Consider the following 26,524-nt stretch of genomic DNA (forward strand, 5'->3'; position numbering starts at 1 on the left):
TTCCCTAAAACACTCTAGCTGTTGATGTACAGTTGGGCCAGGAATTACTGCTCTGCTGTAGCCACCATTCCACAAATGCAGGCTGAGGTTTGCTTTTATCGATGTATTGCATGGTTTGCTCTGGACAGAGAATCTCTGAGATGACTTCCTCATCTTTACTTTCCTGACAAAAAGCATCTATTTCCTTTATTCACTGGTGAACAAATAGGTGGCTGCAGTTGTGTAGCATGACATTTATTGTGGAATGGGATGGAGTGCCCTCTGGAGATGGAGATTTCTCCATACTGGCTCCAAGGACAGCCTAGAAGTCTTGCTTAGCCTCTTGGTCTAACTTCTGTCAGTCAAAGGGAGAAAAATCAGCCCTCTCCTTTCACTTTCCACCGTGAAAAACTCAAGGTTTGATGTGGAAAAATACAGATAATGCTGAAGAGATGCTTTCAGCCATAACCAAGGATTTGGCCCCTCATTTATAGAGTAAGTATTTCAGAATAAGAGTCAGATTGAACCTTTGAAAGAAAATAAGAAAATACATCATACTACCAATCCTAGGAAGAGTGCATTGCCTAGTTTAATTATTTCCCTGGTGGAGGTGAAGATGAGATTCATAATTTGGTACCAGTTGCTTACCTGACAGGTGGAGGGCAGAAAATGAGGTGAATTTTTGTGTCACCTGGTTGAATTAAATAGACATTTAATTCTGAAGAAAGGTTTGGGCAGGCAGGCCATTGTTACTATTTCAGATGAGATTTCTTCCCAATATTTTGAACGATAAAAGTGGAATGATAATTTGCTGTGTCCTTATCGCTGCATATGGTGATGGTTTGCCATCAAGAGACCACATAGTTAAAGAGATAAGATACCTGTCATCTATCTTCCATGGATTTTACACCAGTGAAAGTAAGAAACAAGAGGACTCATTTTTGCTAGGAATCAAAGAGCCGTCTGCAGGCAGCCCGTGTTACGATTGCCATTGTAGCACAAACTGTGTCTAACATGAGATGGATGCTCAGCAAGTGCTGATGATAGTTCATGCTGGTACAGTTTGAGGGCACCAGATCTGTCTTGTCAAAGTGAGAAATTGCTGTTGGCTCTAGGGCAGAAGGCAGATAGGAAAATCAAAGTTTGAGACGCTGTTTCAAACCAGTAGCACTTCCAAATGTGTTTGCTATTTACATTTTCTATTTCACAAACAATGGGAAAACAGAGAATATTTTGGCAAATGTAGTTTTTTAGAAGGAAGGTCAAGTGATTATGAATGCACTTATAATTTTTCTCTTTTACTGCACAGCAGGGAAACCATCAGCAATTCTGAGTGCAAGTAAATATTGAAATGCTGCAATTTGCTTTTGAAGACCCAGTCAAATATTTACTGTTGTATATAGCGCCCAGTTTTCCATTACTTGCCTCATTTATTGACTGCTTCAATTATACATCGAGGAAGGTGGTTTTGTGTTCCAGTAAGCAGTTTAAACCTTGTCCTGTTGGAAATAGTAGTTGAAGTTTTAAAGAAAGAGATTTTAAAACAGGATCAAATAAGCTAACCTGCTGTCTGGTGGTGCTGCTCTGAGCCACTGATGCTGCTCTTTTGCTAGTGAAGCTTGGTTGATTTACAATAATCCTTGTTTCCTTACAAAGCTGTGGACACAGAGCCACTTTTTCTCCTTAATGAGTCCACTTCGCTATGAACATCAAGTAGCATTAATGATTGTAATGATTTTATTACAATTAATGACAATTGATCTTGTTCACCATGTTCCTGAATAAACACTTGGGCAAAGTCGTTCCTCCTTTTACGTGCAAGTGCTACGGGCAAAGGTTTTAAGGGAAACCTAGGGAGCCTTTTTACTGCTGGGCCTTTGTCTCCAGATGCAGGTATTTAAATGAAGTTAGGAACAATTGTATAATATAATAATTGTATAATTGTTATGATGAGGTCTGCAGAGGGAATGGGAGCTCAAAATGAAGTTAGGATAAACAGTTGGTGGCTGCTGTACAGTTCATAGCTCTTTAACATGCAAATGGTCTCAATTAGCTGGGTAAGGTTCTTCTGTTTGATCCCCTGGTATGTTTGATGCTGAGAGAGAAATGTGTGTACCCATGTTATTTTTATCTAGTGGAGCAGTATTTGATAGTCAGGAAGAGCCTGGGCCTTCCTGCTACTCGAGTTTCAGCGCTATGCTGATACACCCAACATGAGAATGTTGTTTTGTCAGCATCTCTCTCTAGTCACTCAGGGGAGGTGAGCACACTCCAGAAGTTATCCTTTCCTTTGAAGACCTGAATTGCTTCCTGCCACTGATCCCTAAGGATTATGGTGGGAGCTTATGGTTACTGCACACCCACCTTTGCTGCCTTGGTTGTGTGTGATTAATCTCAACACTGTAAGATTTGCACAGAATGATAGTCTCCTCTCTAAATGTAACATGAAAATCCCTGGAAATGCATAGTATTTCCCAGAGCTTGATGAAGATGCTAGCAGAATTTGCAAAGTAGCTTTAATTTGAGACTTAATTTTGCAGTTAATCTAGTAAAGGCTCCCTACCATTCTAGTAAAGACTCTATACCCTGAAGCATTTCCAGAAAGCCATTATGGATCTTGCAGTTGAGACAGTGAACATTCCTTGAAGAAGCTATTGAAGGAATTGGCTTCCTAGAGTCTCAGAATGTAAAAAAGGCTTCTTTCATTTATACATTTATGAGTATAAACTGATGTACAGGTCACTGAAAAGGAAAGAAGCCCCTAATTTTTCTAATAGGACTCAGCTTGTAGAGACCTGCTATCAGAATCAGAGCAATGAAGAAATAAAATTTCACAATTGAAGCAGATAATAATATGGAAATAGAAGATAGGGAATTTATTGCGGAGGAAAGTAAAGTTATACAGACACAGATTTGGTCCATTATTAAAGGAGTGAGAGGAATATTCAGTGCAGACATCCCTTTTCTGAGCTTACAGTGTATTTTTTCAGATATTATAAGTGTTTAACAAAGTTTACACTGCAATAATGCTTTAACCCCAAGCACCAACATTGTGCCTTCCTAACAACATTCCCTGTTGACCCTGCAGATTTCTTGGCAGGAAGCTAATGGAGAACTAAAGCTGCCTTTGGAATAGCACTGACTGCCCTCACTTGCCCTCCTCTCCTGGAAAAGCATGCCAGTGGGGGCCGAGGGATGAGGGAGAGCAGGGGGAGACTGACATGCTTCTGTGCCAACTCCTTTGTGCCACTAGGGCAGAGTTCCTGTTCAAAATTCAAGCCCTGCTAAGGTGGCTGCTGGAGCATAAACCCTTCTGTAGCTTTCACAGAGCCTAATCACAATGATTTTGCATATAAGTGATTTCTCTGATGTTTTTCAAAAGGCAGCGTTCAAGTAAACATACTCATTCCGTGGAAACAAGTAGAACAGCCAGGGAGAGAGTTTTCTGTAAATATGTATGAAGATGGTGCTGCTTGATAATACCACCAGATAACTGATAATTTTGCACATAATCATCGCTGTCACCGAGCTAAACAAAGCCCTTCAGAAATTAGATGAGCAACTGCTTCATCATATCAGGAAATATTGCTGAAATACGAGTGGTAAAGGAGGCTGTGATTTTAAAGAGAGCGTTCTATTAGGCCACATATGTAGCTGCATTCAAAACCTAACCATCCAGATGGAGCTGTGTCACTCACAATTGTGAGACTGTTAAAAAACTTGATTTTTGAAAGCAAACTTCTCTGTTTAAACTAACAATCTTTCCTTAAATATAATTGGTGAGAAGGAGTGCTTCAGATCGCTTAGAGGATGACTGGCAAGGGTCTCAACAAAAAAAGGGATTTAATATTAAGTGACAGCATGAAAAAGCTCATTGGCAATGCTCAGTCTGCTAATTACTGGAGGGTTAAGGCACACCGAGGGAAAAAGCAAGAAATAAAATCCAGTCAGTCAATCCAAGCAGAAATAAACAGAAAACTATCTTTGTGTGTGTGTGTGTTTTTAGGTGCATGTGACAAAGAAGGAGAAAGGGCAAGGAAAAAAAGGAATATGGCCTGACAGCAGGCTTAACAGCACTCAACAGTACTTAAGCTTTAACTTAATTTAATAAAGGAACAACACTTAACAGCATTTAGCTCAGCTTACAACTTAAACTTACTTACAGGCCCAGCTTCCTTAGATATCTAAATAACTTAAACATCTGAGAGAGCAGCATTTCCCCCATGGTTTGCTATGGGAATTGCACACGTGTGCAGAGACACAAAGAGTCACTGCAGTGCCTGTGATGCACCACCACAGTAATACATGTGTTTTACAAACCTTTGGATTTCATAGTGGTTTAGAGTCCTTGAAGTGCCTTTAGGAAGTTATGTTAATGGAAAAGAAATTTTCTACGTTTCAGACATAAAAATATTTCATGTGCCAGTCATCTCCAGGATTTTTTTGGGTTTTCCTTTAGGAGGGCTACTGGCATGTGTAAGTGCGTGTGTTTCCAAGGCTTGAGCCTCTCAGAACACAGATAGGAAAGAACCTCAAAGCAGCTCTGTCTAAAGCATGTTCCTCCCCTCCTAAGTGAGAGCTGGATTCAAGGTAATATTTTTCTGACTGTTGCTGTTATAATTATGCAGGTTATTTATGGCAATACATAACTTACAGTTCTTATGTTATATGAAACATGAACTTCATTTATTTTTTGGTTGCTGAGGAACACTTAAATTCATATGGAAGCAAAGATTATTTTTTTTTTCTTCAAAAAGCATTTATTTCTTTGCTGAACTGGATGAGCCAGTTCTCTTGACATCACTCAAGCTGACTTGAAATAGAATATTGAAAAGAAAACCTCCAGGATTCCATGTGCCAGGATTAAAGGCAAAACAAATAATGCATGGTGCAATCAATATTAGAAGGAAGTGTTTCCCTTGAGACTAGGCCAACAGCAGAGAGATAGAGTTCAATGTGCAAAAATGTAAGCTTATTAAAAGTAGAAGAAACTAAATAATCTTGGGAATACCTGCTAAGTGGAACAATCATCCAGCACACTGATCAAGAAAGCGGCTTAGGGATTATTGTGGAAAAAAAATGTTGAAAACATGATCTTATCGAACTCGGTTTGAGTAAAATGGGGAAACTGTGTATTAGGTTGTATTAGTAAAATGAGAAAGCAGAAGATCAAGGAAGGTTACTGTGACCACTTAATCTAAGCTACCAATGTTGCTGAACACTTTTATTATAAAACCTCCTCGTGGCAGTTAAATATATTTGATAAGGTGGCCGAGCAGGCTGTTGAAACCTCCTTTGGTTAGTCTGTCAGTCTGGTTTGTTTTGTCATCCAAAATGGAAATTTGTTCTTCCAGTGATTTGTGCTTCAGGGAAGTACATTAGGCTTGTTGCTGTTTTCCAGCCATAGCTGTATGAATAAGGATTTCAGCGATGTTGTCGACTTTGATTTTTATTAATTAAATTATTCTGCATTTTAATCTGGATGTCTAATTAGGTGTACCCTGAAAATGTAATTTCAGTGTTTTACCATGAATGGGTTTGGTTAATTGATCCTACCTGGTCACTTGTGTTTAGTTCCACTTCTGGAAAATCCCTGCAGGATAATAGCTGCAGAGGAGGTGAATGTTCCAAACTGCATTCTTCCTCTGTAAATGTGTAGTAGGTAAGAGATACAGAAAAACACCTAATTCTAACTCTCTGTTATGTAGTTACACTAGATATTTGAAAAATGCATGTATGATACATTTCTTCACTTATTTCAGGCTGGCAGCTCTTACTGTAGTAGATGTCAAGCACCGCCTGTTTTATCCTCATCTCTATTACAACATCATTTGACATTCTGGGATATGGCTCTAGAAGCATTCAGAAATGAATAAATGAATATATTATTATTATTTTGATACAGATAGCATCAGTCTTTTAAGGAAAGGGGAAGCAAGTTAAACAGAACAATTTACAAATTGGCAAGGAAAACAAATAAACAAAAAATAAGAAAAAGCTCCCTGAAGTTCCCAAATAAAGTGGCTGGGCTGACCTCCAGCAGAGGATGCTCAGCAAGAGCTTGCATTCCATCTTCATTTAATCGCTGTTGCTGGTGTCATTCTGCAGAGCAGAACTGGCTTTTGAACCAATTGCAAAACATCACAAATGGATTTCTGACTCAGGGAGGTTTGTGCAGATGTCGCCAGAGGATGTTCTGTGAAGGAAATTAATTACAGGTGTTTAATTTCCCATCTTCCCCTCTCATGAACAGCTTTGCATTATGGCCTTTGCATTATTGTCATATGGTAAACTCGGTTCTTTCCCATGGCTTTGGAACAGCACCTGCTTCTGTATCAGTCATTAGGAAATGTGAAACTCAGCAGACAGGAGAGGAAAGGTATTTTAGCTTTGTAGCATATTTTTGCATCTTTGATGGAGATGCAGCACGCAATATACGGCCAGAGTGAGAAATAAAAAAGCAAATTGGAGAAATAGACATTGAGGGAGCAGTGATTGCTGTAGTATTTATGCATGGAAGAAACTTTTTATCTGTAAATCTTATACCCAGGAAATTCTGAATTATGCAAGAGAAACTTCAACTGTGGGAGCATTGCTTTAGCCCAGATTGAATTCAGAGTTTTCTGAAATGATGTTATGGGCGATGCAGGCCAATATCAAATATGGTTAAAACTCACTCTGTTCCTTCCATCCTCAAAAAATAACATTTTTTCGAGGGGCTGATTCTATTCCAGGCAAACAGTGGCAAACTAATGCAATCAGGATATTACTGTTGTTTTTTAACACCAGGAGTTTTATTGTCCATTATAGACAAAGGAGGAAAAATGATAATGTTCCTTCCTTGAGGGATTGATTATTGATAGATATGCAGCAGTATACAAGTTACTGAAAGAGGATAAAATATTGAGGATTTATGTGCAGGGGCCGGTGGGCAGCTTGGCATGAAAAGACAGAAAGAAATATGTTTTCCCTAAGTGCTCAGAGAGATGACTGGGATCAGAGTCGCCCAGAGATTTCTTGCAATTTTTGGCCTGACCATGGGGCTGAGGGCAGAGCTAAGGATGGGAAAGGATTTACCAGTCCACCCTGTGCCTGATAATCCTAATACAGGGGTAGCCTCTTGCCATTTTGAAAGCCTGTGGGTTTTTTTGTTTGTTTGTTTGTTTTGTTTTGTTTTTTTAAACAGAATTTGTGCTCCTCTTTCAGAGCTCCTCGTACTTCTAGTCTCAGGAAGTGAAACCCACACTTGCCCCAGCTCCCTGACCCTATCTGCCTCTTGCCACTGTGCAGGGCATCCTGCTGCCTCCTTTCAATGGCAAAGTCCTCAATATTCCCTTCTGCGAAACTCAGAGCCCTGCAAGCACAGTGCCACAGCAAGCAGCAGGTAAAAGCAGGCATGCTAAGGAATAATGTTTAAATTCCAAACAAAAAGAGGAAATTCCTAAGGAAATTCCTAAGGGGGAATAGGGAATGGAAATGTAAGGAATAGGGAATGCATAAGGGGTGGTGCAGATACCCATTTTATCCTGGGGTACTGCTTGGATGGAGATTAAGTATATACTTTTAATAGACACAGCCTCTGACTGCACTTTTATTTACTTGTAATGTTTTATTCAAAACCATGTTTTCGGGACTTGTCCTGTTGGATCCCAGTGACTGTGCTTGAGGTAAAGAAAAAAGCTTCTGTGTTTCCCATATTTCACAAGGGAAGTACTGTCTTTTTAGATATTGTTTGTAAGACTTGAAAAACTGCAAAGGCTGGGGGAGCATGGAAATAAAGAAGATGGGCTTTGCCCTTATAAAGTGTATCCAATGCCAATTTTTTTTTTTTTTATATTGAGTCTCATAGAAAAACTGGGATTCTCATACTCCATATACCTCCCACTGCTACTATAATCTGTTTTTTACTGGGCTACATGAGAATGGGGTCATGCCATACTGTGTTTAACAAACTAGGATGCTATTTCGAGAAAATTCTTCCTGACTCCCTCCTAGGATTCGTTTTATGTAGTGATAGATTGAATTGATACATCCCTATAAATACTATCTCTTACTGAGACACAAAAAAACTGCAGGTAATACTCAAAATTTATTTTCCTTTATCTCTGAGTTCTACTGGTTATTCCTGAAACTTCACAGTTTTACTTCCAGTGTCCAGTCTGGATTCATTTAAGTTTATATAATTTTTTTCTCCCCCCTTGATGGTTTCCATTCATACATCTTAACCAAAATTCCTAATGTCTGCAGTGCCTGGCAAGTATGTACTTCTTGCAGCAGAATTAGAAGTTATCTTTTAGCATAAAATATCCATTAGTCAAAGGCAATAGTATACAATGCTCTTTTGGTACCAAGTTATAGAAGGCCCTTGACACTTATTAGTTGTTAATGTGATTTAGAAGAATAGTACCATTCCATTTTCAAAATCATTCCTTCTTTTTAATTTTTTTTTGCTATTGTAATTCAGTTTTTGAAAAATCCTTGAGTGTCTGATTGCCTATGTTTTGAGCTGGTTTTGTGTAGGGAAAGAGTTTTAGTTTCTGTAGCAGAGCATGGGATGAATTAAAAGGACAGTGACTTGCTATGTATTATTATATTATATGCAGAGGCTTAGAAACTATCCTCAGCATTATTTAAAACCATGTAATGCTGTCATTGTAATGCTTGGGCCTATCAAAGAACTTAATACAGGAGCAGATTTCCCCTGGGTTTTATTTGCAGAGGAAAATGGAGAGAGAGGAACTTCAGTAAGATTTGCATCTTAAAATTCTGATTCTTCTTCTAGGCCAACCTGAAAATGATGTGGTGACCAACCTTGCATTGGATTTTATGATGTCATTTGCTGTTGTTCTGTTTGTGTGATTTTTTGCTTGAGATAACACATATGCTGTTTACAACTCTTTGATGGAAGCCAAGGTATGTACCCTTTTTTAGTTAAAAAAAAAATTGCAAGTAGAGCCTGGGACTGATTTCAATATAAATTACTCTTTTTTCTGCTTCTGATTGTATGTTCACATATTGTGTTTCCTCTAGCATGTATTTTTTTTATCCCTTGAAGACTCAGCTTGTAGTGGGAATTATCTTGGTTCAGGTCTGATTCTGTAGGATTTCTGCAAGACGTGATATGTTGGTAGTGCAGCCAATAACCCATGAACACCACAAATTATAATAATCACATTCTAGTCCATGAATTTTCTATTTTTCAGGAAACTGGAGCTTCTGACAGTAATTTGTAATCAGCTTTGTGAACGGTTGTAATTAGACATTTGGAAAATGCAGCATTTTGCTTTCACTCATCGCTCAAAGGAACAGGTGACTGTAGAGAAGAACCACCTTGTAATGGTTCTGAATTACATTTAAGAGTTATTTCCTGTTTAATTCTTCTTAATCTAATGTTATTACTTTTTATTATTTTTGTATGCTTACTTGGGTTCAGTTTGATGGATTTCATGGACTTGGTGTGTCTGATTGTTCTGGCTTCAAATCAAAGTTAATTTATAAACCCCTAAATTTTCAGTGCTGTTGTGTAAACGTACATGCCATACAAGCCCATATCTGTTTCCATGCCATGCATGTGGAGCTGAAATGGATTTGGTATCTTTATCTTTTGGCCATGACTGCTTCACTTGCCTTTTAATCTCTCTCTCCAGGATTTACAGTGGCATATAAATTAGTTTCATGAAGCATTGTGAATAACTGCCATTAAAAAAAAAAAAAAAAAAGTGGTCAGAAGAAACTCTCTTTTATGGTCCTCTTTTTTCCCTGTGTGGAGCTCCACTTCAGCCCTGACAGAGAGCTTCTTACTTTCCACACAAACTCCATGGCTGGAGAGGTCTGTGCTGCAGTGCACTGAATACCTACATTAGGTTAGGGAATGTGTAATGGCTGAGTTTCGACAGTGCTCAGTGGAGAAATCTCCCTGTAAACTTCTGTTCTGAAGTACCAAAGTATAGAATCCAGGATACCAGCCATAATATATGATACTAAACATGTTTTTCTGATGTTTAGAAAAGTTATTTCTTCCTTTTTATCCAGTTTTCTCCACAAATCCAGCCTTTGTAGTGCAAAAGTAGTACACATTTACTGTGTGTAGTACACATTTATTGTGTGTAGTGCACATTTATTGCATGACAATAAATCTCTTCTCTCAAAAGGAATGATTTACAGGAAGAGCTGAGAAAGTGAAGGTATTCAGATATTAATGGTATGATAATTTCAGCCCACATCAGTGTAGAAGCCTGGGAGACTTTATTTAGAAAATCGACATTTTTAGATTTAGTTTCTACATTTTTGAGTAAAATACTCATGTTTAAAAGGCATAGGTTGAAATCCAGACTATGAAGACCACTTCAGTTACAGAGTAGATATGAATAAGATTAAAATAATAACATTTCTGTTTGGATGCAGCAGCACAAGACCTTAACACTGTGCTGCGTCCAGTAACATAATTGGACCATGAGAATTTTGGAGGAAAGAAGCTGTTATTAGAAAATCTAAGATAAATCCTTGTATTTAAAATATTTAAAATATTTTCCCCTTTTGTTTTCTAAAACTTCTATTTAGGGACTTCAGTTGTGGTTCTGGGTTTAACTTTCCTCCATGCACTAGGAGAAATTTGGGCTTATTTAGTCCCAGGTCATTTTGGCATCTATCACAAAGGTAAATGAAAGTTTGTAGTGTTGCATGCTCTCTACGTAGTGTGCAACTAGAAAATGACAGTGCCTGTTAGAAATAAGTCAAACTGTCAAAACTAAACAAATTAATATTGTCTCCTACATTGTAAAAATGCATTTGGTATATATCAAAAATATGCAATTAAAAATATATAATTGAATAAGTTTTAAAATTAAATTATATAAAAATATATTAGGAAAAGGTATTTTACTCATATTGAAAATATATTCACAGAGTGACATCCTATTTTCTTGCTCCTGGGAGAATTTTAACTTTTTATATAGAAAACCAAAGGATCATTGATAAGCTTTCATCTATTGACAGTATTGTTAAAGGCAATCACTGAGATGGGGATTTGGGTAGTTTTAGAGATGAATGATGTGCAGTTTTAAAAAATGCAAATTCTTTCCATGTTAACAGCTTTAATAATAAGAGTAAGATAAAAACCTTAAGTCTTCTGTAATGCATGTCTGTAACAAAAATTATAATTTTGCTTTTTTTTTAGTGTCATACAAAACTGAATTTACATTTGAGTCCTAAACCACAGAAGCTGTCCTTGTAACATCAGAAAACAGTGCACATGTTGCAGCTGTCCTTAGACTGGATACAGGCCTGTAATTAATTTCAGGGCCTTTTCTTATATCTCATGCCTCCAGAAAGAGCTTTTATTGACTTCTGAGGAGCAGCAGATTGCAGAGTGTTGATCCACTTTGGTGGACTCTCTAGAGTCGCTTCTAAAAATGAAGATATTGAAACTGAAATGACATAATACCAAAATTTGTAAATCAAAAAAGTTTTGACTCTTTTTGTAGTGGAGCAGGATTATCTATATGTAATAGTTCTCGTTTTGTGGTAGTGGAAGTTTAAATATCTGTGCCTTTTCATTTGACTTACATGTATTTAGGGATTGGTTTGCAAAAAAAAAAAAGACATCTTTCTGAATAGAATGAAGAGTAAAAGTTGGTCTGACCAGGCTACAGACAACCTTACTGACTCAAAATTCAAATGTTGGAAGTGTAAGATCTCTTTTTTACCAGATATTTGGCACACAGCTTTCAAAAAGTTTTTTTTTTTTTGCCCCAATGTTTTTCTTACCAACCCAGTAAAACATCTTTCTCAAAATATGCTGTAGGACTATGTGAACTACTGGATCAAATCTTCTGTAGAACTCACTTTTCTCCAGAGTCCTTATAGTTTGACTGTGTCTTACACAATGCGTGGAATAAGTACTTTCCTTTTCACCTCCTGCTGGATTGCCTGTAAAAAAGCTGTTATCACAAAAGCAAAGATTTAAGGGCAGAACACTGGCTCTGGTGAGAATATAGGGAGGAGCATCACTCTGAGGCAGGCCTGGAGGTGCAATCACTCTCAAAGTCTCGTTGCAGTCCCCCAAAGTGGCTCCTATGAAAGTTGCTAGAAACAGACTTGCCTGGGGGCAGTTTTTCACAGCCCAAGAAGGAAAGGGTAAAGAACTCTTCTGTTTTCTTTACTTGTCTGTTTTCATGCACAACTGTTGCAAAAAAAAAAAAAAACCAAAAAAACAACAAAAACCCAGTCAGTTGTGAGTCACACCTCTAAGGATGCTGTGTGTAAAAGCAATTTGAGCAGTGGGATCCCAGCGAGCTGCAGTATGTACTCTGACTCCTTCAAGGAGCTGAATCCAAAGAAATTACACAGCTTGTCCCCTTGCCTCCTCCCCTCAAATCAGCTTAGAGTGGTTAAAATGGTTGCTCGGGGAAATGCAATAATTAACAAGATTTAATAAAAGAAAATCAGCGGAATATGAGGAGTTGATATTCTTTTTTTTTATTCCTATATAATATCAGATAATAGTGAGAAAGTGATTACATTTTAACTAAATGAATTAAACAAAGCTCCAAAAACGTAAATTAGAATTTAACTATGCTATTAAACCCCAATTTAATTAGCAAGCCATCATTACTAGATAATAAAGACCTAATACAAAATGCACAACAATTTCTTGTATACACAGGGTAAAAAAAAAACAAGCGGTAAATTCCACTGAGCAGATGACTTTCTGTTACATTAGTAGAGGAAAAAAATGCTGAATGGATGTTTTAGGACATAATGAGGATGAGGAATTAATAGAACGGTTGGACAGCCCAATTTTAGCCATAAATGATTTTATAGTTAAGGGAAGACCTAGGGAATACCAGGATAAAAATATATGCACTTGATTTTCTTGGCATTAAATTTTTTTCTGTGGCTGAAATAGCCAGTGAATTTATAGTATCCTTAAGCTAACGTGCCTTAGAATTTATTCATAATTTCAGAAGAAAACAGTGAGTTGAAGGCTTCACCGACTTGTGTGTGCCATAAGAACACACAGCTTGGGTGTATATTAAAAGGTGCTGGTTTTCCTGAGAGAAAAGCAGTTTCAGGCTGGTTAATGCGTTTTTGTTTTGCTGGATTTGCGTGCTGGCTGGGTAGAACCTGCCTCAAGTTCTGCAGATGCGAGCGGACATTTGGTCTGCAGTTTGCCTCTGCTTTTGGTTTTCTCTCGGGTCTTAAGCTCGTCTGCAGGACATGTCAGGAAGGATCAGAGTCTTTGTACTTCTTGACGCATTTTAATATCGTTGCTGTAGGCAGAACGTGCCTTGGTGGTGCAGCCCAGTGCGGGATTTTTGGCACGGATGGGATGCCAAGAGCCAAGTCCTGCAGGAGCTCCCAGGAATACATTTCATTGCTGTTTCCTCATGGCTGAGATATGAGCGGTGCCAGTAGATGGCAGTCCCGTACTTTGCTTCTCGTCCACCCACAGTCAGATGACAGAATTATCCTTTTAATTTTGATGCAATGAATACTGTAGCTAAAAGAAATGCTCTTAGCTTGATAATTCCCACGGTGGTGTTTTCTTCTGTGCCCTCATTATCAAGGTGCCGGCAGGAAGTTCCACCCCTCTGCTTTCTCCTCTGCCTGATGCGAAGATTCCAACTTTTACCTTCCAACCACGTCTGTGTGCAACTGAGAGCAGGTGTGTGGAAGCTGCCGTGTAGCCTGTCCCCGTGGCACCGGCAATACTTCATAATTTATAAGCTTCGTATTTTAAAACTCATTCTGTCTGAGTAATTTTAATCACCCTACCTGCAATTGTCCCTGTAGCATCCTGAGGTCAGGCACCCTCTCGCCTGAGGGGCTGCCTTGTGTTGATGGCTGAGGGTGAAACAGTTCCATGCTCAATCACAGAAGCATAAGGAATGCAATTTGTTGTTCAGGCCCAACTCGTACAAGCTGTTGGGCACACGCACAACTTCAGGCAAGTGAGTTGGAGATACTCATGGATTAAGCAATCTGTAGTTTTACAGGGTCTTTCAGCAGGATTGGGGCGCTGTTTGTAAATTGGTCTGTTGAACCCTTCAGCGCACTTGGGACGTGCACATCCACACTGTGGAAATGCTGAGTTAATGTATTAACACATATGACTGCATCTGGGGGAAGAATATACTGATATCTTAAATATTTTTCTAATACCACTTCCCATTCTGTCTAGGTGTGACTTGAGACAAGAGGCAAAGCTGGTGATGTGTATTAGTTATTCACTCTGAGTGAAATTTTATTTACATGGAAGTGTTACTTCTGAAACCAGATGGTCAACACCAGAGACCAGTGAATAGACCTGATGAACTGATATAATCAAGGTCCAGGTTTGCCTGCTTTTTTGGCTTTGCCTCTCCCTGAGCTGTTTTAACATTGAAACTTTAGTTGGCATTAAACTACCACTTCTGTGTTTTCTGAAAGATTAAGAAAAAGCTAAATATGGGCTTAAAAAAGACACTGTCAGGTTACAATACATCCACAGAATAATGCTGAGAGAGTAGGCTTCATAACACCAGTAAATTCCCTATTTAATGTTGGGGTGGATGAGAATGTGCATAGATGTACTCTGCTGTACTGCTCCTCGCTGCTGCTGTGAAAGCATCTTAATCTGAAAAAGGAGTAAGATCAACTGCCCCCTGAGTTATATCATATCTAACCCTGTAATTAGTGGTTTGGAAACCAAATGGACTTCAGAGTGCAAAAACCACGGGGATGTTTTAGCTCAGAATGAAGGCATTGTGCAATGTATTCTTGCTGGTAAGATGCCTTTACTGGTGTAACGAGGAAATGCACAACTGTAACACAAAGGATGATTCATTAAAAACCAGGTGGCCACCCATAATGATAATGGGCTCTTGCCAAGCAAAATAAATACCAATTAAGATTCTTATGAATTATTTAAACATAAATTCCCCCCCTCCCCAGTTAAATTCTAAATCGAGTCTTAGCTTTGGGTCAGTTTTATGTGGAGATCTGTAACCCTTCTGAGCTGTGCATGCACTCATTAGCTGCAGGCACATTTGCACATGTGCTGGATTTCTCTCCTATAGCTGCCAGTCTATTAAATAAAGACCAGGGTCCATTCTCAAAGCCTTGCTGCTTTGTTGCCTCCTATAGGAATGTGCTTTTTTATGTTTCTAAAAGGTGTCTCGGCCCAAGGACTCTTCCTCAGGTTTGAGGAAATCACCAGCTGTTAAATTAACAGTGATGAGGGTTGCTTTTTATTTTTCTTTGATTTCAGGCAATTAGTATTCAATACTAATAGTATATATATATATATATGTAGTATTATATACTAATACTAATAGTATATAATAACAATAGTCTTATTATCCACAAAATTTTAATAAAATTTGCAATATTCCATGTGTGTGTGTGCTGCCAAGATCTTCTGGCAAGAAGATCTTGCCAGAAAATGAGCAGCCTTTTTGGCTAAGTTTCACTGGTTCTTTCTGTCAGATGATGCTGAAGACATTAGGCACTGTAGAGTCTAGGATCAGTTTGACTGTAATGATTTGTGAAAGAAAAAAAAACAAAAAACCACAACAAACCATTACTAGTAATATTTAGCTATTAAATGTGAAGTTCTCATAGAGTATTTTTGGTCCAAACAAAATTTACATTGTTTGAAGTAAAAACAGAACCTGTCTTTGCATGAAAAGTGTGTGTGTGACTTAGAAATCATTGAAGAACAAAATGCTCTGCTTTTTCCCCAAATAAGAGCAGAGTAAGGCCTTCATTAGCTCTTTCTTCCCCAAACATTTCTGTGTTTGGTGCTTTACTGGGGTCTTTTATTTGTTAATAATTTTCTTGTTTCTCTTAAAAGTCAGTTTAGTTGCACTGTTGAGATTTTAGAATGTGCTCTTGTCTGGTGCCTCTTCCAGTGGGAGAGGGGTGTATCAGAGAGGAAATGTGTTCAAGTATTGCTGCATTCTGTGGGTACTCTGGCCACTGCTATTGGTTTGACAGCCAGAGAAATGTTTGTTCTCTTTTTCTTAGTGAATTCTGGAAGGTCTTTTTCCCTTTCAACCTTTCTGAATTAGATGAAGGAGGGGAAGACTGGGGAGGCAGACAGGCTAGAATGGAAAGTTAATCAGAAATCAATCTTGTGACAGTTATAACTGCTACTGCTGAGTAAAATATTCAAAACCAAAAAATTCTCACTTTTACTGGCATGGCATAGAAAGTTTGGGGTCAAAGTACCATTACCAGTGCTTGGAAGCTCTCAGTAGTACAAAAGTTGCTGATATAATCCTGACAGCTCTGGGATTTTGCATTCCTTAGTAAATCCTGTCTCAGATGTCAGGGATTGGATTTTATTTTTCCCTATTCCTCTTAACAGTGTGTTTACAGGATTCACAACAATATCTGAGGATTTGTTCTTCTTGTAAAGCTGGTAAGAGTGATGTGGTTAATCTTCTTCACTGTGTTCCAAATGTATGCCCTGTTCCTCAGACTGCCTCAGTAAGTATTTGGTATTAACCAATATACATCTCCTTGTTGTCTTCTTTGCATCCTACTTTCCCAACTCTGCTTAATTTTTGTAATCACAGTGATACATGTATTATGAATGTCGCTTTTATAGTACCTAATCTAGTGTGGTATTAGCATAATCTCCTTTAATTTTTATGTTCTTAAATATCTTTTTTCTTCCCTCTTTTTTAATATGAAAAAGACCCAATTGGACAAAAGTTGAAGAAATTCAAATGTTCTTTTTAGTTCTTTCTTCTGGCTAGTGTCCTACCATACAGCAGCAACTGCTGAAAAAGAAGTGCTGGCAGGAAGGCAGCTTTTTTTAGAGAAACCTGAGTTTATTGCACACAGTTGTCTCCATTGAAATGTTAAAAAGCAGAGCTTTTCAGCAGTCACTTCCCTGTCCATTGAAAATCGAGTTCCCTCTTCCTGTTATTTTATCCATAGATTCAGTATCTTACCTTTTTTCAAATTGAATTTCGTAAGCCACTTACCTGCCCATGATTTTAGTTTAGCCAAATCCATGAGAATTTTATTGCTTCCCTATTGTGTATTTGTTGAATCACCCATTCCATGTGATCAGCACATTTCATTGCTTTGCTGCATTTTCCCCCTTTCATGCTGATAAAGTAAACAAAATCAATACTGATATTACAGTACTCCACAAGTCAGCTTCTTCCACTTGGGTCTGCCTGTAGTCAATAAATACATTCTGGCTCTCGTGTGCTCGCTGGTTTTTATGCTCCCAAGCACCTCATCTCTTATTGTCTCACATATTAAAGTGAATACAGGGCAATAATTTGCAGCAATCATGAGAAGTTGGAAGCTGCTTAGAGTCAGGTCTCCAAAAAAAGGCTGAACAAAAGGTTGTGGCAGCCCTTTAAAAAGCAGAGAAATTTAGAGAGGTTATCCCTAGAGTTTAGTTGTAAAGAACAGAAGAGCATACCTGTTCCCTGTTTATTTATTCCTGTCTCCATATTATGAGGCTCTTCTGTATAGCACATATACATATTCATGCATATATATATATATATATATATATATGATAGGACATGATGATATTGGCTATTTATGAGTATGATTGTTTGATTTTAATATCAATTGTCATGGTTACATGCCTCCATGGTGATATTCTGTCAAGGTCAAGCTCCAGACACTCTGTACTAAGAAGGAAGGTTCCTGACATTTGTGCGAAAATGGCAACTTTTAACTTCGAGTAAGATATAGATTTGTGGTTAGTCCTTGCATTGATCACTGAAGAAATTAGGCTCACAACATCAAATTGCTGCTTTTGTTTTCTACAGAGCAGACCCAGCCTATTCTTCAGAATATTTAAAATCAGTACAAAAATAAACATCATACAAATCATAAAATATTGCATTGCAGCAATGTAATCATGTTTTACCTGGCATTTAATAAGAAGCCTACTTAATTCAAGCTCCAGCTCAAATAAGAATTCTCAGTCAATGAATCTATGAGTAAAGAGCTTGTGGAAGAAGGAGAAAGATTTATGTATGCCTTTCTTTTTGCTAAAATGAATGAAAATATCTAGCATGAATAAATATGTTCTAGGAATTTCATTTTGAGCAAGAATGGGGCCCTCAAATAACAGTTACCTTTAAGGAGGGTGTTTGGACTTGTACCAGTCATTTTACCCACAAAAAAACCCAAAAAACAAAAAACCAAAAAAATTATATATATATATATATATATATATATATATATATAGAGTTTCAGTGAAGAAGAGAAAGTCTGGAAGCCAGGGGAAGGAAGCATCAAGATGTGACATAAACTGATTATACTCACACTGTAAAGGAGTTTTATTTATGTCCCTTGAAATATAATATTTTAAGGCAGCCTTCAGAAAAGGCTGAGAGATCCATATCTTCACGAAGCCTATCCTATTATATCCAGTTGCAAGTACAAATCAAACAGAATTTCTACAATGCCCTTTGAACTCTACAATAAATTCTAGACACAGAAGAGATGCTATCTTTTAATTTTCACAATATGGATGTTCTCTTCCCATCTATAACAAGTTGATGTACTTTTTGCCTGATAGCCACAAGCCAGTCTATTAGAAATAATGCCTAAAATAACTTCTAGTGTAAAATATACTGGATGAGGTGCTGGTTTTCATGTTGCAAGCATTACAAGCTGAATTTATTTGCTTCTAATAAAAGAAGAAAGCAAAAAAACCCTGTACTTACGCTTCACTGGAAGGAGTTCTGTGTCTGAAACTCTCTTGGTTTTGATGTTTATCTGATTTAGTTTTAATGCATTATTGCTATAGGGTGAGCTGTTGTTCTCTGTCATTATTTCAGGACTGTCTTCAAGGTCTCTGGACAAGGTAAGAAGCAGGGTAACAGCAAAAAAGCCCAGTCTAGCCTAAACCTCTAGTGTTTGCACTTTCATAGTTACTATTCTTGTGGCTATCATTCTCTCCCTGAACTGCACGGCTTAATTGTGCTTGTCAGCAAAAAAGAAAAATTGTTTTTTAAAGGTGCACTTGAGTTTTTCCTCAGGACAAGCCTCTTGGCTGTACTCACTGGCAGAAATGCCTCCTGCATTTTGCATCACATTTGGACTGGGAGATCCATCCAGTCAGGCATCTGATTGAGTATTCTGTGCTCTGTTTCCTAATATTCGATTGAAATGTTGGATTCCCTCTCTTCATAAACCCATCATTCACAACTACTGTGTTCTTCCATCCAGGAATCATCAGTGTCAGCATTGATAGGAACAAGAAGACTGACAGCCACCTCACTGAAAGCAGTTCTTGGCTTAGAAAACCTAAATGTATTCAGTGTATTTCAGTAAAATTTCAGTAAAAAATCGATATAATTTCCATGAAAGACTGGGTTTGAGGTACCATATTTAGTCAGGAAATAAGATTAAAAATAATTTAGATACTGCCTCTTATAATTGCACAATACACCGCATTTAAAATATATTTAACCTAAGTTTAGCTACCATTATAATTTTCTGTGCGCTATTAAGTCACTACTGCTGCCAAAAGTGGACAAATATCTTGCACTGAGCACATAACCAGCTAGCTAAAGGAAATAACCACAAACTAATTTACTGTTCTGTGTATCTTAAGATATTTCAGTCCAATGGAATTTCACGAAGGAAGCAAACACAAACTATGCTGTAATATGAGAAATATCCTGGCTGCCTTTTTTACAGTCAGACTCACAGTCCTCAAGCAGGTCTTGGTTTTGAAATTTTCAGAGTCAGAAGACGGATGATTGCTGTTAAAAGTCCCACACTGCTCTTTAATCAGAAGGTAAATCCATAAGTGATGGAGACCAAGAGCACCACAAGTCACTCTTGAGTGTTTCTGTGACACAGCAGTAATGTACCCTCCATTTTGAGGTTCATTAATGACACGGTTGTATTAGCTTCTGGCTGTATCTTAAAATAATTCCTTTTGTTCCAGATGCACTTAGCCAGGTCATGTCAGCTGCTTTGAGATTGTAATTGGATTAGCTGCTCCCAGTGAGGGACACTTCTCCACTTTTTATAGCAGCTGACCTGTCTCATACACTGAATGGAGTCCTGTGGCTTTTTGGTGAGAGACACAGTAAATTAAATCAGTCAGATTAAAGTAGACTCTTACTAGTAGCGTGTTCTGTGGATGCCTCCTGATCTCATATAAAACATGAAGGAAATAAAATTTTATATACTTGAAGGAGTAAAAAAAAAATAAAAAAAATCTTACCCTGTATAACATGTTCTTTCTTTCTTTCTTACTTAATAAAGACAGCTGCCAAGGACACAACATGTTCTTTAAAATGCAAATTCTTTAGGAATGAAATACCTTTCTAAAAAGATACCTCTTCAAAGAAGCTTCTTTGAAACAAAGCTATACAGACACCATACATAATTTCAGGGGAGCTTATAAGTGAGCCTTAAAAGCTTTCTCCCATGATTTCCATGGAATTCATGGTAGATTGTATCCCAGGATATGCTATTTTTGTGCAGTCTACTAAAAATTGGTTTAAAAATTAATTGATACAGTGAATCTGAGTGGAGTTCCTACTTCCCCCAATATCAGAATGGAAATATTTTGACTAACAACCTCTCTTTCAGAAAACTGGCTGGTGCAGATTCTCTCTAGATGGCAGTGGAGCTCTTTCAATAATGATTCTGCTTCCTTCCCCCACCCTCTTTCCATTTCTTCTGGAGACTCATTTTTAGCTGTATTGCTCTATGATTTAACAGGGCTTTGATGCTGTGAGATGTTGGCGGGCACAAATCAGACTTTCTTTTCTAAAAGGATAATATACTGCTTTTTCAAAGTCAATTAACACTTAGGGCAAATGAAATGGGGAGAGCTAAAGGTCAATTACTAAAGGATGGCCACAGAAATTTTTCTGGTTTACACAGCATTCATCCAGGGATTGCAGATCAGTGGGGAAAGAAAGGAAATAGTAATTAGCTCATTTGATTTCTTGATGGTTACCAACAAGATAGTTAAATACAGCTTATCTCTTTTATTATTATCAAGTGTGACTGGTGCTAATAATCATTCTGACCAGCTCCAGACCACGCTTTTTCAAGGCATTGCACCTCCATCACAGTAGCTGCGAGGTTGTTGTGACAATTTGTGCACCAGGCAAAGGTTAGCAGAGAGAATAGCTTTAATACCTCAGGTTTGGAGTGGAGTTAGTAAGCTTTGTGTGTAAAAGAAATATTGTAGCTGGGCAGTTCAGCTATTAAACAAAGAAGGGCATTAAAGGAAAGGAGACTGAGTGGCTTTTTCACTGCCATTCATCATCCTGTTTAAAACAAGCAAGTAAGTTAAAACTTGGCCTTTGGAGGTCTGTGGTGCACTTTCATTGGCTAACCACCAGCTTAGTTTTCATGTCATGACTGTGATGCTGTTTTACAGGTGAACCACTATGGATTTAAAGATTTAATCAGACAGGACTCCAGCTGCTTAGATTTATCTGTCTTCATGTTGGTCATCTGAGTCACTCTGGCATAAGTGATGCAACTGAGTAGTATAAACCACAAACATTTAAATCATTTTCAGATTGCCTTGTTTAGAAAAGTGAGGCTTGTGTCAAGAACATGCAGATTAAAGGATCCCTTCATAAGAGTAACAGTAACCCCAAATTTAAAGGACCATTCGTAACAAAGTGAGGTAGCAGATTACTCTCTTGTCAGCTTAATGGTGGCTACACATGAAAAAGGCCAGCCTTGAGTTTGTGCTGCTTGTCTTTTGTGTGTCAAACAGCTTTCCAGGTAAGACTCACACTTAAGATTGCAGTCAAAGTTCATTTCTATCTTTTTTAGAATAATTCTGCTGAGTACAATAACCTTTTCCTTTGTGAATAAGGAGTTTGTGTTTGCACTTACATGAAAAGAGAAAAAGGCCAGTGTTACAGGCAGCAGGAGATTATTTCAGGCCTGACTATTCAGAGGGCTTTGCAAGACCATGGGAGCCAGGCAAAGCATATAATGAACAAATTCTTTTGAGGTAAGTTATTATTTGGGATTCTGAATGGGTCTCTAACTTGTGTGGGAAAATACACTGTGTTCCACTTGCATGTAGGTAGTGACTCACCTGCTAGCTGTCAGCAGTGTTCATTCCAGTGTCTGAGACAGCAGGAGAAGTAATACAAAGTGCTGGACCTAGAAGTCGTGCTCCCTTGTTTTCTGGTGTGTCAGAGAGGCAAACCTCTCTGCAGCAGCGAGTACATGTGTGTAGTGCACTGTCTGCCCTCACTACCTGCTGCCTGCAAGCTTGATCCTTTTGTTTTCAGAGCTCAGCAGCTCTGCTCCCCAGCCGCAGACACAGCGGCACAGCGCCAAATTTGTTTCCTTGAGTTTACAAAGGGAATCTCTCCTCTTCCTGCAGCTACAAACTATATCCCACTTGAAGGACATATGTGAAGTTTTGTCACGGCAGTGACTGCTATTTTGTTGATGCCTGAGCTAGCTAGAGAGGACAAAGGCTGCACATTGGTTTGCCTTGCACAGTCCAGCTCAAAGAGAGACGTTTTCCTGGCAATTATTCATTTCACCCTGCTGCCTGGGTGCAATGTTTTCCCTGGACAGGCTTGCTGCTGGAAAGTTGGCAGGTAGGTACTTGTGTCTGTGGAACTGCAGGGCTGTTTTGGCAATGTGTCTGCACACAGCAGACACAAAATTGACCAAATTTCTGGGCAGGTTTTATAGCACATATGATTTAAGTGCTTCTGTGGTGCATCTTACTCTGGTTTCATGTTTCTCTTGTCATACCTACTTATCTTGCAGAAGGTTTATTTGTGGCAGACAACATGATATTTTTGGATTGCTGAACACCCAGGAAACGAGGGCAGGTTCACTGAGCACAATCAGGTCAGTTTACTGTGTCTACAACTGATCTCAAATGTAACAGAACACAGTGCAAGGAACACACATTGTGAAGAAGTCACATTTGTCTTGTTCCAGAAAAACAACAGCTTTGCTGAGGTGGCCTCAGTGTTGTCACTGTAATCACCCTAGAACAATTTTGGGGAGCAGCCTTCCATGTGTGAACCATGTTATGGCAATACCTGTTCTATTGGCAAGCAAGAAATTCCAGCAGTGTGCCTGTAGATATATATACAGGGAGATACTCTTTTCCCACAGTTAGTAGAATTGTGAGACTGACTCCCCTTCCTCCCCTTTATGAACTTACTTTTGTTCTCCATTGAATGAGACAGCATCTATCCTGCACTATTAAAGAAAAAGGAAATTTGGATGCAACTTTTGTAGTCACTGCTTTGAATTGGTAAGCTTGTGAGAACAGCTGTTCTTTACTTCAGCAAATTCAGGAAATGCAGAGATGAGCAACAATAAAAAAACCACAAACCCTGGGTGATCAAAAACAGTCTCTAAAGCTTTGTGTGTAATGTCTTTCCATCTGAGCCAGCATCCATTGAAATAAATGATAGCTCCTTTTCTCTGTTGTCGACAGAAACTGCTTCAGGCAAAATTGGCAAGGTATGTTAGACCACAGTTTCCCAGTGTGTAATGTTTTAGGGAACTCACTCTCCCACCCAGCACACAGAGGGTGAAATCCACTGTTTTACATAGAGTAAGCTGGTGAGAAATAGATAAACTACAAGTTTTTAAATTATTGGTATTGATGTACAGAAAGGATTAAAACATGAAATCTTTCCTTACGAGCTGCTGCTGATTCACTTCAGGCAATCTACCTTAACAGATGCATAAAACCCGGGATGGTTTATGGCCATTACCGTTTATGACTCTTCATGGTCCTTCTCTTCACCCACTCAGGTCAGAATCTTTCAGAAAACGTGTATTTTATTCTGGAATCCAAATAGTCATGTAGATGTAGAAAAGTGATTGATGATTTAAAAAAAAAAATAAAAAAAATCTGAAAAAGTAATGTATTTGCACTCCTTGTCTCCTTGATCCCTGGAAATAGGGACATAGACCTGAGCTATGAATGTGTGTTCATGGGATATTTCTTATATTTCAGTATTTACAGTGGACTGTAAGGAAAATGAGTGTAAAATAACAAAATTAATATTTAATTTCTCTTAATTTGATAGAGGGGGGTTTATGAGCTTGACAAGGCTCACTAATTAATTTGCTCTTCTGGTTGGAAAATATTTCTTCCATTTTTATTCAGGCTATGAAAGAAGCAGAATTTTTCTTCCTTGGAATATGCTCCCTGGTGTCTCTTGCCTCTTATAAATAGAATTATTGGAAAAGGATATCAGTGGATGATTGGAAATTATTGTCTGTATGTTTTGGTGGATATTGGACTACTGTGGTAAGGTCAGTAGGAATCAAGAAAGCACACAGAATTTACATCCTTTTTTTTTTCTTCCATGTAGAAGGAGCCTTGTAGAAGGGTGGTTCTTCAGGAAGCTGTACCTACAGAAGACTGAAGCAGTACAGCTTTGAGGATGGAGGAAGAGAACATCAAGGACTGAACATGTTTATGGAAAGTGTGTTTATGGAGAAGACTTTTGGTAGTTTATTTTCCTTGGACTCAACTGCAAGACTGAAAGGACAGACTTTCTTTTCCTGATGTTTGTCAGACAAACTTGAAAAAGAGAAGAAAAAGGGAAGAAATTTCAATGTGGAATTTCCTGGAAATATTTTGTCATCCTCACATGATGCAACCACCAGCAGTCTGTTCTTTTCTGTAATGAATGTGAATGTAAAGGGGAACTGAAGACCCTTATCTGCTATGAAAGAAGATTTGAATAAAAAATGATTTTTGTCTTTTGTTCAAGTCAGCCCAAGAAATGGTTTTTAACCCATGTGGAAAAAAACCTCTTGATGTATTTATATGCCCTGTAGCTAAGAGAACATAAAATATTATTGGAATTTGGAGCAGTTCGTTAATTACTCATGAAATTGAGTTCACTGTGAGCCACATATTGAATGATGCTGGATTTAGCTTACGTAATTTATATAGGGTTTATATCACATCCCCTATGGAATAAGTATTAAGCAAGGGAGTCAACTGTACCTTCCTTGTCAAGCAGATACAAGTTAGTTTCAGAGGGTGAAATATTGTATTCCTAAGCCACTGAAGAAGAGATCAATGGCCTTCTTTCTTGACAAACTTTAGAAAATCTGTGAGGTAGTTCTTTTGTGTTACTCTTAGCTGAGTGTTACATATTGCATCAAGTGTTAGAAAGCAAATTTTTAAAGGGAGGAGCATTTTTCTTCATTTTTTTATAATACCATAAAGACTGATGTGCAAGAGAATATAGATTATGTCAAGTCCTTTCAGATTCAAAATTTCAATATTTTCTTCTGCTACAATGGTTTAATTTAGAGGAGTCTTTTGGTAAGGGATTTGTATCTCTTTAATGAAACTGAAGAGCATGAAATGTGGTTTCCCTTCTTTTAAATGAGGCCAATTTTAGAGAAATAAAATGAGACATGAATAAATTGTTGAAGTCACAGTGCATGAAATTAAGAGAGCTCTTGACTATATTGGCAACAAGTTTTCTCTCTAGTGTTTTGATGACCATGTAGCTAAGTGGTTGTGGGCTAATTGGGAAGAGTTGGTTTTGTTGCTTTGTTTTGTTTTGGTTCCTATGCCTTTTACAGATATATTGGCTTCAAGTTATTTTGCAGGTTCTATGGACCTGATCCCACAGAAGGCAGGTGGAGCCTTCTGGCTCCAGCTAGGTTTTCTGTGTATAGAAGCACATGCTTTTTGATTTAAATATCCCCCCTTGCAGTCAGGTACCTTGAAATCAGCAGGGCTTAGACAAAAAAGACAAATATTACTGCAATACCTGTCCTTCCATACCTCCCAAACTCATCTTTGCTTCTTTATTTTTCTACCCCCAGCACAAGGAGGTATATCAGGTCCTGAAAATTTTCCTTTTCAGGATTATCCCCCAAGAAGAGCTCTACTTTTTCTGAAGTCAGTCACAGAACACTCTCAATGTCCTCTTGCAAATTTTACACTCTTCCATGTCTTCTGGAGTTTCAAGAATGATAGAATTCTGCAGGAAAAGAAGAGAGAGAAATTCAAAGGATTTTTGAAAAAAGAGACCTAAAAAAATAAAAATGAATAAAATCAATCAAATTCAATTAAATTCAATAGGGCAAACAGTGAGAAAGGGAAATTAAACATTCTAAGAATGAAAACCAAGATACAGTAAATTTCAAAATTCTACCTTTTTGAACTATTTTGGATTTATTTTTTTAAATGGAAAAGAAGTCCTGATTTTCTGCCACCAAAAAAGGGGAAAAAGAGAAAGCTAAGAGATTCTTTAATGAATAGAGCACTAATTTTGAATGAGTACTCATCAGAACACAAGAGAATTCTAGAATTTTTGCAAAATAGAACATTTCTCCTTTAAACAACATTAACAGGTGTCAGGTTTTTTTTGAATTGTGACATTTCCTCATCCATTTAAAGCTGGGTGTGTGTCTGAGCTCTGTTTCAGAAAACTAGAAGAAAAGTTTCATATTCTTGATCACAGTCAATATGTGATTTAGGAATCCATTATTATTAGCACTATATTAGCAATATAATACTGCTGTTGAATTTCACTTACAGACCCACTGACTTTAGTGCTGTGCT

At 37.9% G+C, this 26,524-nt stretch overlaps 1 protein-coding gene across 23 annotated transcripts in view; it reads left to right on the top strand.

The window, feature by feature from the left end:
* Window positions 1-25,398, top strand: part of C4H4orf33 (chromosome 4 C4orf33 homolog) — a 55,553-nt gene extending 30,155 nt beyond the window's left edge. For 5 of the 23 annotated variants that reach the window (XR_004497158.1, XR_004497161.1, XR_004497164.1 and 2 more), the window contains 8 exons: window positions 7,186-7,363; window positions 8,762-8,892; window positions 9,183-9,288; window positions 10,540-21,949; window positions 22,331-22,553; window positions 22,729-22,812; window positions 23,663-23,736; window positions 24,303-25,398. The gene's annotated coding sequence lies outside the window, so the exon portion shown is untranslated. Of the gene's footprint in view, window positions 1-4,486; window positions 4,570-7,185; window positions 7,364-8,761; window positions 8,893-9,182; window positions 9,289-10,539; window positions 21,950-22,330; window positions 22,554-22,728; window positions 22,813-23,645; window positions 23,737-24,302 lie in introns of those variants that run through there. The other 18 variants (XM_033513942.1, XM_033513943.1, XM_033513944.1 and 15 more) reach the window with 16 other exon arrangements.
* The last annotated feature ends 1,126 nt before the right edge of the window (window positions 25,399-26,524 follow it).

Source organism: Parus major, chromosome 4 (assembly GCF_001522545.3).
Source record: "Parus major isolate Abel chromosome 4, Parus_major1.1, whole genome shotgun sequence".
In the NCBI taxonomy this organism is placed as follows: domain Eukaryota; kingdom Metazoa; phylum Chordata; class Aves; order Passeriformes; family Paridae; genus Parus; species Parus major.